Genomic DNA, 10,568 nt, shown 5'->3' with positions numbered 1-10,568 from the left:
TCAACACAATAAACATTAAGGCAGCAATGGGTTTACATTCCCCTTGTAAACGAACTAATCCAAAGGTATTGCTTAAGCAAATATTTGAAGTTTCATGTTGTAAATTAAGATGTGCCTAGAAAAGGAGTGAAAATAACATCATAAAAGCATGCCCATAATTTTGGAATGGAAGGGAATTTTCTAAAGGAATTGCACCCTAAAAAGAGATTAGACTAAAGTAATAGATTCACCAACCTCATAGGTATCAAACAATAGAACACATTTTATTTCAAACACAGAAAATAATGGAAGAGAACATTATTCAACATTCTTGATATAAAGTTTTACCAATTTTCATCAAAAATATTTAATCTGAATTTTAAAACCCTATACACTCCTCACTAATCCTACTTCTGTCTCCCTCCTCAGAGTTAACCATTGTTCTTATTTGATCTTTACCATTTCCATGTTTTAATGTTCTAAAATCATATTTAATTATCCCTAAGGATATGTATACTATTATTTTTCATACATTTAAGCTTTTTTTCTGTTTGTAGTTTTCATCTTCATGTTTTCTGCAGTGTTGGAATTCTACATAATGAAACTATAAAGAAATAATCCTGAAGACCAGCCACAGTCTAGGAGAAAATCTTTGCCAAAAATACATCTGATGAAAGACTAGTATTCGAAATATACAAAGAACTACTAAAACTCAACAATAAAAAAGCGCAAACAACTTGATTTGAAAATGGGCCAAAGACACCTACAGACACCTTACCAAAGAACATGTACAGATGGCAAATAAGCACATGAAAAGATGCTCCACATCATATGTCACAGGGAAAAGCAAATTAGAACTATGAGATACCATGGCCAGTTTCCAAAACATTGATAATACCACATTCTGGTGAGGATGTAAGGCAGCAGGAACTCTCATTCATTGCTGCTGGGATTGCAAAATGGCATAGGCAGTTTGGTAGTTTCTTTTAAAACGAAACAGATTCCTACCATAGGATCCAGTAATCACACTTCTTGGTATTTACCCAGAAGAGTTGAAAACTCACGTCCACCCAAAAACCTGCACACAGATGTTAATGGGAGCTTTTTAAAAATAGTTGTTGAAAATTGGGAACAATCAAGATACTTTTCTACAGGTCAACAGATAAATATATGTGGTACATTCAGACAATGGAATATTATCCAGCACTAAAGAGAAATGCACTATCAAGCCTTGAAAAGACATGGAGGAACCTTAAATGTATATTATTAAGTGAAAGAGACCAATCTGAAAAGGCTGGAAGAAGCAAAACTCTGGAGACAGTAAAAAGATCAGTGCTCACCAGGCTTGGAGGGATGAGCACAGAAGATTTTTAGCAGTGAAAATACTCTACATATTACTGTAATAATGGATACATGTTATTATACATTTGTTCAGATCCATAGAATGTTCGACACCATGAGTGACCGTTATGTGAACTGTGGACTTTGGGTGATTATGATGTATCTGTCAGTGTAGGCTCATCCATTGTAACAAATGGACCAATCTGTCAGGAATGTTGATAATGAAAGTGACTATACATGTGAAGGGGCAAAGAGTATATGAGAGTCTCTGTACCTTGCCCTCAATTTTGCTACAAACCTAAAATTGCTCTAAAATATTGTCTTAATTTTTTAAAAGCCTTTTAAAATTCAAGCCTGATTAGTAAAAAGAAAATACTGATAATAATACTGATATTTTGTATGCATACTTAAGTATTAATGGTGTATAAATAACTTACTTTTATTTTTCTAGCATGAGCTACTAGGTAGATAAGATGTAAGATATGATTCCAAGATATGAGATTTCCAAAAATTGAATATGAAAATCAACATTTAAGAGACGGATGGAACAACCTACAAAAAAGAACAGAAATGCTGAAGGAAAATGGAAGAATGTGATGGTATCATAAAACATCATCAAAGTATTAGAGTAGTTAGTGTCAAAAGTGACAGATAACTGTCTTAGGGAACATTGCAAGAACATTCAGAGTTCTCATGTAGGAAGGAATGAAGGGAACTGAAGAATTCATTTTACCACAAGACATTCAAGCATTCAACCCTTTGCTCAACCCACAGATCTAAAGACACACAATTGAGTTCTTTCATTTAAAGAAACTTATGTGAGAGTATAAAGAGACCTATGGGATAATATAAAGCGGGCCAATCTACGCATAATAGGAATTCAAGAAGGAGTAGGAAAAGATAAGGGAATGGAAAATATATTTGAAGAAATTATTGCTGGAAACTTCCCAAATCTAAAGGATACTGGATTCAAGATACAAGAAGCACAGAGGGCCCCAAACAAACTGAACCCAAACAGACCCACACCAAGACACATCATAATAAAAATGGCAAAAGTTAGTGATAAAGAGAGGATCCTCAAGGCAGCAAGAGAAAAACAGAATGTTACCTACAAGGGAACCCCCATAAGAATATCAGCTGATTTCTCTACAGAAACACTACAGGCCAGGAGGGAATGGCAAGAGATATTTAAAGTGCTCAAAGGAAAAAATATGCAACCTAGAATACTCTATCCAGCAAGAATATCATTTAAAATAGAAGGGGAAATAAAAATTTTTCCCAACAAACAAAAACTTAAAGAATACAGCAACACAAAACCCAGGTTAAAGGAAATATTGAATGGGCTTCTCTAAACCAAAAAGAAAGGAAGGAAAGGGAAGAAAAAAGAAAAGAAAGAAAAAAGAAGAAGAAGAGGTAGAACTAGGACTGAGGAAACTGCAATCAGAGAGAAGTCACTCAAATAAGCCAGCATAAAGATTTAATCATGAACATGCTTCAAACAAAATAAAATTAAAAAGAAAAAAATAAAAAAGAGTCATCAAAACCATAAAATGTGGGCAAGGGATGTCAGGAGGTAAATAACCCTTTTTGTTTATATGTATGTCTCTCTTCTTAATTTTAATATAGTAATGAAGTGTTTGAACTTACAGGACCATCAGGCTAAAACACACATTTATGGGAAGGGGTTAGCATACTTAAAAAACAGGGCAATCACAAGCCAAAACCAAATATTGCATTTGCAAAAAATGAAAAAAAAATATATACTCAAGCAGATAATAACAGGAGACCATCCAACCAAAAAAAAAAAAAAAAAAACATGGAGAACCATAGAATCAACTGGAACACGAGGTTCAAATGGTAATAAATAATCATCTATCAATTATCACCTTAAATGTCAATGGACTGAATGCCCCAATCAAAAGACACAGAGTGGCTGAGTGGATAAAAAGGCAAAAACCTTCAATATGCTGCCTACAAGAAACTCACCTTAGGACAAAAGATACATATAGATTGAAAGTGAAAGGGTGGGGAAAAATATTTCACGCCAATAGACATGACAGAAAAGCAGGAGTCGCAACGCTCATATCAGACAAAATAGACTTTAAAACAAAAGGCATAAAGAAAGACAAAGAAGGACACTATTTAATGATTAAGGGATCCATCCAAGGAGAGGATGTTACTATTGTCAACATATATGCCCCAAATACAGGAACACCCAGATACATACAACAAATATTAACAGACATAAAGGGAGATATTGATGAGAATACAATCATAGTAGGAGACCTAAATACCCCCCTCACATCAATGGACAGATCCTCTAGACAGAAAACCAATAAAGCAACAGAGATCCTAAAGGAAACAATAGAAAAGTTAGACTTAATTGATATCTTCAGGACACTACATCCAAAAAAAGCAGAATACACATTCTTCTCAAATGCTCACGGAACATTCTCAAGAATCGACCACATATTGGGACACAAAGCGAATCTCAATAAATTTAGGAGCGTAGAAATTATCTCAAGTATCTTCTCTGACCACAATGCCATGAAATTAGAAATCAACCATAGGAAAAGCAAAGAGAAAAAACCTACTCCATGGAGACTAAACAACATGCTACTAAAAAACCAATGGGTCAATGAGGAAATCAAGAAGGAAATTAAAAACTACCTTGAAACAAATGATAATGAAGACACAACCTCTCAAAATCTATGGGATGCTGCGAAAGCAGTGCTCAGAGGGAAATTTATAGCAATCCAGGCCTTTCTCAAAAAAGAAGAAAGATCCCAAATTGACAACTTAACCCTCCACCTAAACGAATTAGAAAAAGAAGAACAAAAAAGTCCTAAAGTCAGCAGAAGGAAGGAAATTATAAAGATCAAAGAAGAAATCAATAAAATAGAGACTCAAAAAACAATAGAGAAAATTAATAAAACCAAGAGCTGGTTCTTTGAAAAGGTGAACAAAATTGACAAACCCCTGGCCAGACTCACTAAAAAGAGGAGAGAAAGAACCCAAATAACCAAAATTATAAATGAAAAAGGAGAAATCACAACGGATACAGCAGAAATACAAAAAACCATAAGAGAATACTATGAACAACTGTATGGCAACAAGTTTGACAATCTGGAAGAAATGGACAATTTTCTAGAATCTTACAGCTTGCCAAAACTGAATCAAGCAGAAACAGACCAACTGAACAGACCGATCACTAGAAATGAAATTGAAGAGGTCATAAAATCACTCCCTACAAATAAAAGTCCAGGACAAGATGGCTTCACAGGTGAATTCTATCAAACATATAAAGAGGAATTGGTGCCCATCCTCCTTAAACTCTTTCAAAAGGTTGAAGAAGAAGGAATACTCCCAAAGACATTCTATGAGGCCACCATCACCCTCATTCCAAAACCAGACAGAGATACCACCAAAAAAGAAAACTATCGGCCAATATCATTGATGAATATAGATGCAAAAATTCTCAACAAAATCTTAGCCAACCAAATCCAACAACATATCAAAAAAATTATACACCATGACCAGGTTGGGTTCATCCCAGGTTCACAAGGATGGTTCAACATACGCAAATCAATCAGCATCAGACACCACATTAACAAAAAAAAGGTCAAAAATCATATGATCATCTCAATAGACGCAGAAAAAGCATTTGACAAAGTTCAACATCCATTCATGATCAAGACCCTCGCCAAAGTGGGTATAGAGGGAACATTCCTGAATATAATCAAAGCCATTTATGATAAACCCACAGCAAATATAATCCTCAATGGGGAAAAACTGAAAGCCTTCTCACTCAAATCTGGAACAAGACAGGGATGCCCACTCTCACCACTGCTCTTCAACATCGTTTTGGAAGTCTTAGCCACAGCAATTAGACAAACAAAAGAAATAAAAGGCATCCATATAGGAAGAGAAGAGATCAAACTGTCACTGTATGCAGATGATATGATACTATACCTAGAAAACCCTAAGGACTCAACCCCAAAACTCCTTGAACTGATTAATAAATTCAGCAAAGTGGCAGGATATAAGATTAACATTCAGAAGTCAGTTGCATTTCTGTATACCAGCAATGAAACATTAGAAAAGGAATACAAAAATACGATACCTTTTAAAATTGTACCTCACAAAATCAAATACCTCGGAATACACCTGACCAAAGAGGTAAAGGACCTATATGCCGAGAACTATAAAACTTTAATCAAAGAAATCAAAGAAGATGTAAAGAAATGGAAAGATATTCCATGTTCCTGGATTGGAAAAATCAATATTGTGAAAATGGCCATCCTACCCAAAGCAATCTACAGATTCAATGCAATCCCTATCAAATTACCCATGACATTGTTCGCAGAACTAGAACAAACAATCCAAACATTTATATGGAACCACAAAAGACCCAGAATCGCCAAAGCAATCCTGAGAAACAAAAACCAAGCAGGGGGCATAACTCTCCCAGACTTCAAGAAATACTACAAAGCCACAGTCATCAAAACAGTGTGGTACTGGTATCAAAACAGACAGACAGACCAATGGAACAGAATAGAGAACCCAGAAATAAACCCTGACACCTATGGTCAATTAATCTTTGACAAGGGAGGCAGGAACATCAAATGGGAAAAGGAAAGTCTATTCAGCAAGCATTGCTGGGAAACCTGGACAGCTGTATGCAAAGCAATGAAACTAGAACACACCCTGACACCATGCACAAAAATAAACTCAAAATGGCTGAAAGACTTAAATATACGACAGGACACCATCAAACTCCTAGAAGAAAACATAGGCAAAACACTCTCTGACATCAACATCATGAATATTTTCTCAGGGCAGTCTCCCAAAGCAATAGAAATTAGAGCAAAAATAAACCCATGGGACCTCATCAAACTGAAAAGCTTTTGCACAGCAAAGGAAACCCAAAAGAAAACAAAAAGACAACTTACAGAATGGGAGAAAATAGTTTCAAATGATGCAACTGACAAGGGCTTAATCTCTAGAATATACAAGCAACTTATACAACTCAACAGCAAAAAAGCCAATCAATCAATGGAAAAATGGGCAAAAGACCTGAATAGACATATCTCCAAGGAAGATATACAGATGGCCAACAAACACATGAAAAAATGCTCAACATTGCTGATTATAAGAGAAATGCAAATCAAAACTACCATGAGATACCACCTCACACCAGTCAGAATGGCCATCATTAATAAATCCACAAATAACAAGTGCTGGAGGGGTTGTGGAGAAAAGGGAACCCTCCTGCACTGCTGGTGGGAATGTAAACTGGTACAGCCACTATGGAGAACAGTTTGGAGATACCTGAGAAATCTATACATAGAACTTCCATATGACCCTGCAATCCCACTCTTGGGCATCTATCCGGACAAAGCTCTACTTAGAAGAGACACATGCACCCGCATGTTCATTGCAGCCCTATTCACAATAGCCAGGACATGGAAACAATCCAAATGTCCATCGACAGATGATTGGATTCGGAAGAGGTGGTATATATACACAATGGAATACTACTCAGCCATAAAAAAGGATGACATAATGCCATTTGCAGCAACATGGATGGAACTAGAGAATCTCATACTGAGTGAAATGAGCCAGAAAGACAAAGACAAATACCATATGATATCACTTATAACTGGAATCTAATATCCAGCACAAATGAACATCTCCTCAGAAAAGAAAATCATGGACTTGGAGAAGAGACTTGTGGTTGCCTGATGGGAGGGGGAGGGAGTGGGAGGGATCGGGAGCTTGGGCTTATCAGACACAACCTAGAATAGATTTATAAGGAGATCCTGCTGAATAGCATTGAGAACTATGTCTAGATACTCATGTCGCAACAGAAGAAAGGGTGGGGGAAAAAACTGTAACTGCAATGTATACATCTAAGGATGACCTGACCCCCTTGCTGTACAGTGGGAAAATAATAAAAAAAAATAAAATAAAAAATAAAATAAAATAAAATAAAAAAAAGAAAATACTGATAATAATACTGATATTTTGTATGCATACTTAAGTATTAATGGTGTATAAATAACTTACTTTTATTTTTCTAGCATGAGCTACTAGGTAGATAAGATGTAAGATATGATTCCAAGATATGAGATTTCCAAAAATTGAACATGAAAATCAACATTTAAGAGACGGATGGAACAACCTACAAAAAAGAACAGAAATGCTGAAGGAAAATGGAAGAATGTGATGGTATCATAAAACATCATCAAAGTATTAGAGTAGTTAGTGTCAAAAGTGACAGATAACTGTCTTAGGGAACATTGCAAGAACATTCAGAGTTCTCATGTAGGAAGGAAAGAAGGGAACTGAAGAATTCATTTTACCACAAGACATTCAAGCATTCAACCCTTTGCTCAACCCACAGATCTAAAGACACACAATTGAGTTCTTTCATTTAAAGAAACTTATGTGAGAGTAACTAGAATAAAAGAATTTTAGACTTTATAATTCTTCACATGAATAATCTCTATAAAGTGGTCGAAAGTACAACTTTTTGATTTTATTTCATCTCTAAGAATATCACTTTAAAATATTGTTTATTAAAACTAAACACTCTAAAATCCGTACCCACTCTGTTGTGCTGTCTTCTGCAAAAGAAACTTAAGAATTTGGGCTTGGAGCCATTTGGAATCCCATCATCTGCACTTATTAGCTGTATAACATTGGCCATATTATTTAACCATGATGAGCTTAACTTTGCTCTTTCTTTAGTGGAAGTGATTGGTTTTTTTGTTTTTTGAGGATAAGTTAGATACTGCATGTGGTAAGTGCTTAATGAGTTGCAGTAATGCTGAGGCTCTAATAACATTTTATTTTTTTATTTTTATTTTGCTTTCATAACATTTTAAAATGCCATTGCTTTTGGTTTTGTATCTCTTCTTCTCAAGAGGAACCTATGCTCTGATTTATCTGTACTTATTTATAGCTGCTATTAGAGTAAACAATGTGACCTTCCTCGACAAAATTGAGCCCCTGTCCCTAATGGAACTTTTTAACTTTTAATCCTCAGCACTGAGTGGTATCCACTCCTTGTAACATGCTGCAGTAATTAATTGAAGGGCAAAATCATGATAATCTTGACAGATGCAGAAAATGTACATGATGAAATTCAACATTCATTTATGATGAAAAAATGCTCTTAGCAAACCTGTTTAAAACAGACATTCAATGATCTAATAATGGATGTCTACAACAAGCAAAATGACAAAATATTTAGTGATGAGATAATGAGATTATTCCCTTCGAAATTGGGAACAAGGAAGGATATTATCACTCCTATTCAACAGTTGCTCAAGTTCATAGTAATGCAGCAGGCAACACAAAAGACATGAAATTGTATAAAGTTTTGAAACGAAAATATAAAAGTAATTTTTTTTTTTTTTAGGGCCGCACCTGCAGCATACGGAAGTTCCCAGGCTAGGGGTTGAGTCAGAGCTGCAGCTGCTGGCTTGCACCACAGCCACAACAATGTGGGATCTGAGCCACATTTGCAACCTATACCACAGTTCACAGAAACACTGGATCCTTAACCCACTGAGCAAAACCAGGGATCAAACCTGCATCCTCATGGATACTAGTCAAGTTCACTGGGACACAAAGGGACCTCCTGAAAGTAAACTTCTATTATTTGCAAATATTATGATTATATCTAAAATTTTTTAAATAATTCACAGTTAAACCATGAAACTTATAGAGTGTTTTGCAAGATTTCTGTATGAAAAATCAGAATTTTAAAATCAATTTCTAAGACAACTTACAGAATGGGAGAAAATAGTTGAAAATGATACAACTGACAAGGGCTTAATCTCTAAAATATTCAAACAACTTATAGAACTCAACAGCAAAGATACCAACAACCCAACTGAAGAATGGGCAGAAGACCTGAACAGACATTTCTCCAAAGAAGATATACAGGTGGCTAACAAGCACATGCAAAAATGCTCAACATCACTGATTATTAGGGAAATGCACATCAAAATTACTATGAGGTGTACCACCTCATGCCAGTCAGAATGGCCATCATTAATAAGTCCACAAATAACAAATGTTGGAGAGAGTGTGGAGAAAAGGGAATCCTTCTGCACTGTTGGTGGGAATGTAAATTGGTACAACCAGTATGGAGAACAGTATGGAGGTACTTTAGAAAACTATACATAGAGCTACCATATGACCCAGATATCCCACTCTTTGGCATATATCTAGACAGAACTTTCCTTGAAAAATACACATGCACCTGTATGTTTATTGCAACACTATTCACAATAGCCAACACATAGAAACAACCCAAATGTCCATCGACAGATGACTGGACTAGGAAGATGTGGTATATATCACAATGGAATACTCCTCAGCCATAAAAAGAACAAAAATGCCATATGCAGCAACATGGTTGGAACTAGAGACTTTCATCCTGAGTGAAGTAAGTCAGAAAGAGAAAGACAGATACCATATGATATCACTTATATCTGGAATCTAATATAAGGCACAAATGAATCTTTCCACAGAAAAGAAAATCATGGACTTGGAGAATAGACTTGTGGTTGCCTAGGGGGAAGGGGAGGGAGTGGGATGGATTGGGAATTTGGGGTTAATAATAGATGCAAACTATTGCCTTTGGATGAATAAGCAATGATATCCTGCTGTATAGCACTGGGAACTATGTCTAGTCACTTATGGCGGAGCATGATAATGTGAGAAAAAGGAATGTTTATGTGTATGTGTGACTGGGTCACCTTGCTGCATAGTAGAAAACTGACAGAACACTGTAAACCAGCTATAATGGAAAAAAATCATTAAATAAAAGAAATAAAGGAAGGGAAAATAAAAATAATAAAATCAATTTCTATACATCAGAAAGTGTCAGGAAATTAAATTTAGCATATGCTTTTATAATTACATCATAATATTAAATATCTAGTAATCTGCTAGACTTATATACAAAAATTGCAATCGCTAAGAGATATTAAATAAAATCTAAATCTAAATTATGTTATAAAATATAAATGGATTGGAAAACTCAATCTTATATCAATTGTCCATGAAATGCTGCAATCTAAACTCAACAATTTTTAAAAATTTGGTGAGCTGATTGTAAAGTTTACAAGGAAATGTGAAGGACTTAAGAGAGCCATGATTTTTTTGAAGAATAAATATGAGATGAGAGGACTTATTCTCAGATGCCAAAATATTATAAAGCTACAATAATT

The 10,568-nt window shown here is 35.2% G+C and overlaps 1 protein-coding gene across 15 annotated transcripts in view; it reads left to right on the top strand.

Annotated features, from left to right (window-relative positions):
- LOC102157670 (uncharacterized) overlaps positions 1–10,568 on the top strand; it is a 210,717-nt gene that overhangs the window by 79,734 nt on the left and 120,415 nt on the right. For 2 of the 15 annotated variants that reach the window (XR_014816155.1, XR_014816153.1), the window contains one exon: positions 537–761. The exons of the other annotated variants lie outside the window; for them this stretch is intronic. The gene's annotated coding sequence lies outside the window, so the exon portion shown is untranslated. Of the gene's footprint in view, positions 1–536; positions 762–10,568 lie in introns of those variants that run through there. 15 annotated transcript variants of the gene reach the window in all.

The sequence above is a fragment of the Sus scrofa genome, chromosome 9 (assembly GCF_054392235.1).
Source record: "Sus scrofa isolate SSC_HxYL_T2T_F1_AM1 chromosome 9, Sscrofa_HxYL_maternal_Yorkshire_Landrace_v2.0, whole genome shotgun sequence".
Classification (NCBI taxonomy): domain Eukaryota; kingdom Metazoa; phylum Chordata; class Mammalia; order Artiodactyla; family Suidae; genus Sus; species Sus scrofa.
This window is presented reverse-complemented; position numbering and strand designations above follow the sequence as displayed.